Source organism: Nothobranchius furzeri, chromosome 9 (genome assembly GCF_043380555.1).
Source record: "Nothobranchius furzeri strain GRZ-AD chromosome 9, NfurGRZ-RIMD1, whole genome shotgun sequence".
Classification (NCBI taxonomy): Eukaryota; Metazoa; Chordata; class Actinopteri; order Cyprinodontiformes; family Nothobranchiidae; genus Nothobranchius; species Nothobranchius furzeri.
The window spans coordinates 59,270,902-59,279,321 of NC_091749.1; positions in this window are offsets into that span (position 1 = coordinate 59,270,902).

An 8,420-nucleotide genomic window follows, 5' to 3' on the forward strand; every position below is an offset into this window, starting at 1 on the left:
ACTGTCCACCCGGGCTTTTGCGCTACACAGACGCTTTGCTGCCAATGACTTTGAACGTCAGTTGAGAGCAGTTGAGAGTCCGTCTCATGCAGACTGACCAATGAACAGAAGCCCAACCGCAAATGTAGCGGAGTGCGCGCCGCGCGTTGACCGCCCCAGTGAGGTGGTCACCGAAGGACGAAACAGGTGATGTGCTCCACTCCTCAGCAGCAAAACGCACCAGGCACAAATAAAACACAGAAAGCATAAAAGGATATGAGCCAACATAAATGATTGCATGTTAAATTTGTTTTTGAGGTGAGACACTTTGATAATGTTACTGTAGCCGTTCTCAGGACGCATCTGTCTGGAGCGTGTCAATGATCAGAGCTCTGCACCTCAGCTCTAAATAATCCCCGGAGAGTCCACATAAATAATGTAATATAACCAGGATTGTTTTGGGGCTAAACAATAGTCCACAGTCCATCTTCCCTAATGTGTGTTGTGGCCCTGTGGATTTTTCTAACTCTACCAGTTACAAATTGTGAAGGTGAACGATCATTTCACAAATGGCAAGAATAAAAAATGAACTAAAAACAACACAAACTCAACAGCGCCTCAGTGCACTGTCACTGATGGCTATTGAATCTCAACTTGTCAGGAATCTGGACTTTGATGATATTGTAAATGAATTCACTAAAAGAAAGGCCAGAAAGCAGTTTTTCTGAAGGAAAGAGAGGAGACCAACAAGAGGAGACAAAAAGAGGAGGAAGAAACAAGGAGTCAAGAGGAGGAAGGAGACAGGAGACAACAGGAGGAAGGAGACAAGAGGAGGAAGGAGACAGGACACAAAAGGAGGAAGGAAACAGGAGACAAGAGGAGGAAGGAGACAGGAGACAAGAGGAGGAAGGAAACAGGAGACAAGAGGAGGAAGGAGACAGAAGACAAGAGGAGACAGGAGACAGGACACAAAAGGAGGAAGGAAACAGGAGACAAGAGAAGGAAGGAGACAGGACACAAAAGGAGGAAGGAAACAGGAGACAAGAGGAGGAAGGAGACAGGAGACAAGAGGAGAAAGGAAACAGGAGACAAGAGGAGGAAGGAGACAGGAGACAAGAGGAGGAAGGAAACAAGAGGAGGAAGGAGACAGGAGACAAGAAGAAGAATGAGACAGAAGACAAGAGGAGGAATGAGACAGAAGACAAGAGGAGGAAGGAGACAGGAGACAAGAGGAAGAAGGAGACAAGAGACAAGAGGAGGAAGGAGACAAGAGGCGGAAGGAGACAGAAGACAAGAGGAGGAAGGAGACAGGAGACAAGAGGAGGAATGAGAAAGGAGACAAGAGGAGGAAGGAAACAGGAGACAAGAGGAAGAATGAGACAGGAGACAAGAAGAGGAAGGAGACAGGAGACAAGAGGAGGAAGGAAACAGGAGACAAGAGGAGGAATGAAACAGGAGACAAGAGGAGGAAGGAGACAGGAGACAAGAGGAGTAAGCGATTTTTAATATTGACAATGTTATGAAATGTCTAAAAAGTTCTACTGGGTGACAGTAATGTTGGGGAGGCCGGATGGGGTGGGGGGTGGGGGGGACCCTAAGCACACTGTGCCCAGGGGCCCCTGCAATGATAATCCGGCCCAGAACAGCAGCATTCTCTGGTGGGAGTCGGGATCAAATCTGCAACCTTCCAATCTTCCAATTACTGGACAACCCGCTCTACCTCCTGAGCTACTGCTGCCCAACTCAACTCTGTGGATGTCCGTCAACAGGGCAGTCTACCATACACTGTTGAAGAAGACACAAATACATAATGTTTCTCAACAAAGACTTAAGTGGGATGCTTGAGGACGCTTAGGTCCTTCAATGACTGTAGCAAGATGCTGCACATCTTCTACAAGTCTGTTGTTGAGAGTGTAATCTCTTCAGCCATCGTCTGTTGGGGTAGCAGCATCAGAAGCAGGGACCTGAAAAGGCTCAACAGCCTCATAAAAAGGCTGGTTCTGTTCTGGGGACGACTGTGGAACCACTGGAGGAGATAATGCAAAGAAGAAGTCTCCAGAGAATCAAGAAAATGATGGACAACCTTGAGCATTCTCTTCACAAGACTGTCCAACAACGAAAGAGTGTCTTCAGTCAGAGCTTCTTATTTTGCTGCAACACTGATCGCTACTGGAGATCCTTCCTGCCAACAGCCATTGTAATATACAATAACTCTTTGACGACTTGATTATTCTTATTATTCTGAGCTACTACAGGAATCAGTTTCCCTCTGGGATTAATAAAGGATTTTTGAATTGAATTGAATTTGAAAGTACCTCTATCTGCTCTTGACTCAAAGAAAAACCTACATCTAAATAGTCCAAAGTTCAGCATATTTTAGTTTTACTTTGTTTTATTGGTTTATTTTGCTATGATTGGTTGTAATAATGTGTTTAAAGCGCTCTAGAAATAAAGTGGTATGGTATGGTATGGTATGGTATGGAATGGTATGGTATGGTATGGTTGATGTCAAAGCTGTTTCAAATGAGCCATCGCCATCTTTGTTGTTTCACTTGTTCGCAGTAACATCCAGCACACCAAACCAACAGATCTCTGCGAATGGCCCACCAAACCAACAGATTCAATTCAAATCAAGTTTATTTATATAGCGCCAAATCACGGCAAGAGTCGTCTCAAGGCACTTCACATAGAAAGCATTCCAATTCAGGTCAGTTCATTAAGCCAATCAGAAAAAAGTTTCCTATATAAGGAACCCAGCAAATTGCATCAAGTCACTGACTAGTGTCAGTGACTTTACAGCAATCCTCATACTAAGCAAGCATTTAGCAACAGTGGAGAGGATAACTCCCTTTTATCAGGAAGAAACCTCCACAGGATCCTGGATCAGTATAAGCAGCCATCCTCCACGACTCACTGGGGATCGAGAAGACAGAGCAGACACACGCACACGCACACACACAACATATAAACCAAGTAATGTTTCTATGGTTACATTGTGATTTCTTAGTAAATATTCTATTTGGTGAGAGATAAACATTATTGTATTTATCCTACTGAATCTAAAATTAAATGGGTAAACTAGTAGTAGCATATTCAATGTCAAGGAAAGTAAAACGTTATTATCAGGAGAGGGAGAATGTTTAAGTGTTTAGCAACAGTATTTAAGCCGATGACCCCCTCCATGAGGGCACCACAGCTCAGCAGAACATCATTGTAGCTTCTTTTGTGGAGAAAAACACTTAGAGAAAAAATAAAGTTAACAGCTGAAATAGCAGGAAATAATAGTTAAAGAGCAAACTGTAGAAGAAAGTAGTCGAGTGTGGAAAGTGGTAAATATGTCCTCCAGCAATCTAAGCCTACAGCAGCATAACTACAGAGATAACCCAGCCTTTTAGATGGAGGCATGTTGGAGGCAGGGCAAGGGAGAGACGTTTTAACCGACTGTACACTCCACCTCCCTCTAATCCCCCACTTGTCCAGATCTGAGCTAACATCAGATTTTAACCATAAGCCTTATCAAATAAAAATGTTTTAAGCCTAGTCTTAAAAGTAGACAAGGTGTCTGCCTCACGGACTAAAGCTGGGAGTTGATTCCACAGGAGAGGAGCCTGACAACTAAAAGATCTGCCTCCCATCCTATTTTAGATTTCTGGGAATGACCAGTAAACCTGAAGTCTGAGAGCGAAGTGCTCGGTTAGGAACATATGGAACAATCAGGTCACTGATGTATAATGGAGCTTGATTATTAACAGCTTTACATGTGAGAAGGAGGATCTTAAAATCTATTCTGAATTTAACAGACAGCCAGTGTAGGGTAGCTAAGACAGGAGAGATATGATCTCTCTTTTTAATTCTCATCAGAACTCTAGCTGCAGCATTTTGGACAAGCTGAAGATTTTAACTACATTCTGTGGACTTCCTGAGAGTAATGAATTACAGTAATCTAGTCTTGATGTAATAAATGCATGAACTAGTTTTTCAGCATCACTCCTGGAAAGGATGCTTCTAATCTTAGCAATATTCCGAAGGTGGAAAAAGGAAATCCTAGAAACCTGTTTAACGTGGGATTTGAATGACATGTCCTGGTCGACGATAACACCAAGGTTCCTTGCTTTGTTCTCGGAGACTAATTTAATGCCATTCAGGTCAGGTGATTGACTAAGCAATTTTCTTTTCTGAATTTCAGATCCAAAGATGCATACTTCAGTCTTGTCTGAGCTCTGCGATTGGCCCACCAAACTGACAGAACTCTGCAATTGGCCCACCAAACCAACAGAGCTCTGCGATTGGCCCACCAAACCAACAGAGCTCTGCGATTGGCCCACCAAACTGACAGAGCTCTGAGATTGGCCCACCAAACCAACAGAGCTCTGTGATTGGCCAACCAAACTCACAGAGCTCTGTGATTGGAAAGACACAAAACTTGTCAGGCCCAATGACGCTCTTATGGAGTGTGGCTAGACCAACATGCAGAGCTAAATCTTTTTGCTTTTGCTATTGTCTGTTTAGATTTCTAGGTTAGCAAATTAGAGGAGTTCGATTGTATCTTTATTATTTTTTTACCAATAGACTGACTTAACTTAATTTCCGGTACTGATATAAATCAATACTTATACACTGGTAACTAACATTCTATTTCTCCTATGTTAAATACTTAAACTAGAAACATTATTGGGGCTGCGCAGTAGAGCAGTGGTTAGAGCTGTTGCCTTGCAGCGAGAAGGTCCTGGGTTCGATTCCCAGCCTGGGATCTTTCTGCATGGAGTTTGCATGTTCTCCCTGTGCATGCGTGGGTTCTCTCTGGGTACCGTCCAAAAACATGACTGTTAGGTTGATTGGTCTGTCCAAATTGCCCTTAGGTGTGAGTGTGTGTGCACGACTGTTTGTCCTGTGTGTCTCTGTGTTGCCCTGCAATGGACTGGCTCTCTGTCCAGGATGTACCCCGCCTACTTGCCCATTGACTGCTGGAGATAGGCACCAGCCAGTTTAAAATGCCTGGAGACCAACTAAAAATGCTTTGAAGAGAGAAAACAAATGAGAGTGAAAGGTTTATAACTTTAGTGGCACAGGCCATGACAAAAAAAAAATGCAGAAAAAACATTTTGGTATCAGGAAATATTAATTACGCCTGACAGTGGATTTATATCCTTAACGTGTGTTCATCAGCTCATCTGTTTGCAGTAAAATCACTAAGAAAATTTTAACATGTGAAACTTTTTCTACATGCACAAAACACCCATGAGTCTCAAATATTGTTCTGAAATCTGTCAACGTGTGTCAGAGAGCACTTTTCCTTTACCATGATAATCCATCCCACCTCACAGGTGTGGCATACCAAGGGGATGACTAGACAGCATGAATAATGTACAGGTGTGCCTTAGACTGCCCACAATAAAAGGCCACCCCGACATGTGCAGGTTGATCAAAACAGCACAATGCCAAGGATGTCGCAGCCTTTGAGGGAGCGTGCAATTGGCATGCTGACTGCAGGAATGTCTACCAGAGCTGTTGCCGGTGAAATCAATGTTCATTTCTCTACCATAAGCCGTCTACAAACGCGTTTCAGAGAAATTGGCAGTACATCCAACTGGCCTCACAACCACTGACCACGTGTGACCACACCAGCCCAGGACCTTTATATTTTTGTTCAGTGTATATAATATATATTATATAATCTTAAACCAGGTGGGGCCAATAACTGGAGACTAACCTCGGCCACACACAGACGTTTGAACCAAAGTAAATTAGTTTGAACTTGAATCAATGAAAATTTTATAGAAAGGTCTGAAGCATAGAAATAGAACAGGAAATGCATTCTTGAGCAGAGAGGTCCAGATTAAGTGAAATGTAAGTAAACATGAATGTTAGAAGATCCAATCACACAAGGTTTGCGTCTTCATGTGTTCTGAGGGAGTCGACTGCAGCTTCAACAGTAAAGAGCACAGAAAAACAGAGTTGTAAAAAAAACACAAATAAGCTGTTAGCTGGTAAATACGGGCGGTTTTAGCTTCACACTACTAAAATAAAACTATAAGTTGTTTGTGAAGCAGGAAAAAGATGTAAAATCTATTAATGCTTGTTTGTCGTTACACATGGTTTGATTTTTTCTTACGTATTAGGAAACCCATTAAGGTTGCTCAATTTCTATTGGCAAGAATCTGGCGACGCGATATTCATCACGATATGGGGAGACGATACGACATATTGCGATGTTCAGCGCCAGATGATATTTGCGGTTTTCAAGACTTAATTTAAAGGAACACTTTTGAGTTTTTTAAACTTTAAGCTGTTGGTTTCAGTCATTCTTCAGCCATAAACTGGAGCTACTTCACATTAGATGGCTGTCTGTATACCCCCTTTCAACTAAAATTTATTTTTTATACACCGGTTTTGAATATTTAACACTCGGTCAGTTAATTGAATTGTTTGATAAGCTATAGTTAGATGTCTGATTTTAACACTGCGCAGTGAACACTAAAAGATTAAACAGCCGGTTAAAGTCAGAGTTTAAACACTGAATCAGCTTCAGAAATATTGTGCATCAACTGATATTAGTGACATTTTAGCATGAAAATAAGGTGGCAAATGTCTAGAAACCAGCTATGAAAATCAGGATCAGTGTCTGCAATTGAAATACCAAGATTGGTCAACCTCTGGTGTGTGCTTGGTTTCAAGTGAGGATGTTTGCAGTAGAGACCTGAGTGGATTTGTCATCATTTAATGGCCATATGTCCAACATCACCTCAAAGGTGTGTCTTAATGGCGTTTTTCTGCCATTACAAAGCACGTTCCAGCCCTCAGGCTAGCCACTAAGGTCAACCAGCTAAGGTTGTAATTGTAACCTTAACACAAAACACACATCTAAATGGCCCAAATACAGCAGCAAATGTCATGCTGCTACATTTTAGGGCCATAAAATCATAAAACACAAATAGAAATCTGATGCCAAAGAGTACATTTGAGCTCAGCTACATTTCAAATAACAGGAAGGCTTTAGTGAGTAATAAAGGGTAAAAAACACTGAAGAACATTTGAAAAAAATAACTAACATGGCAAATTTTTCAACGATGGGTCTGCTTCCTATTAAAGCAAGGTGAAGTGAGCTTTACCACAACCCCACAAAATACTGTGGGTGCTGAGGCATTCAGATGAAGACCTCAGGAGGAGTCGATACAACAGATGACCAGCACACAGACATACAGTAAGCTGAGAGCTGTTAAGAACATGCAGAAGACCAGGAATCTAGATTATTTTTGGTTTATTGTGCACATTGCTGTGTAGTAGGCCAGTCCAAGGTCTAGACGAGGCTGCTAAGGTTTTCAATGAAAACCAGGGTTTCTTCAGATTACACTTGATTAGCAAGCTGCTTTGTGCACAATCCTTTATTTGAAGAATAAAACATGCTTAAGGCTCAAAATTGTGAAAAATACAGGTACTGGTCATGAAATTAGAATGTAATGATAACTATTATTTATTTCAATAAATCCATTCTAAAAGTGAATCTTTAGATGAATTCATGTCAAATGTTTTCTTTTAATTTTGATAATTACAACTGACAACTAATGAAAGCCCCAAATTCATTTAATCAGAATATTATTGTGAAAAGGTTCAATACTGAAGACCCCTGGTGCCACACTCTAATCAGCTAAGTAACGCAGAACACCTGCAAAAGCCCTTAAATGGTCTTTCAGTCTAATTCGGTAGGCTACACAATCATGGGGACGACTGCAGACTTGACAGTTGTCCAAAGAAGACCATTGGCACCTTGTACATGAAGGGCAAGACACAAAAGGTCCTTGCTAAAGAGGCTGGCTGTTCACAGACCTCTGTGTCCAAGCACATTATCAGAGGCGAAGGCAAGGACACGATGTGGTAGAAAAAAAGTGTACAAGCAATAGATAACTGCACCCTGGAGAGGATTGAGAATCAACCAATCAAAAATGTGGGGGAGATTCACAAAGACTAGACTGCAGCTGTAGTCAGTGCTTCTAGAACCACCATGCAGACGTATGCAAGACCTGGTTTCAGTTGTCGCAGTCCTTACGTCAAGCCACTCTCGAACAAAAGGTGGCGTCAGAAGAGTCTCACCTGCCAAAGACAAAAGGACTGGACTGCTGCTGGGTGGTCATAAGTTATGTTCTCCGATGAAAGTAAATTTTGCATTTCCTTTGGAAATCAAGGTCCCAGTCTTCAGGACATGAGGAGAGTCTCGGAATCCACTTTGATTGAGGTCAAGTGTAAAGTTTCCAGTCAAGAGATGGTTTAGGGTGCCAACCCAACTTCATGGAGATGCAGATTTCTTTTGCCAACAGGAACTAGCACTTACACAGTGCCAAAGCTACCAGTACCTGGTTTAAGGGCCGTAGTAACCCTGTTCTTGATTGGTCAGCAAACTCACCGGACCTTAACCCTATAGGAAAATCTATGGGGTATTGTGAAGA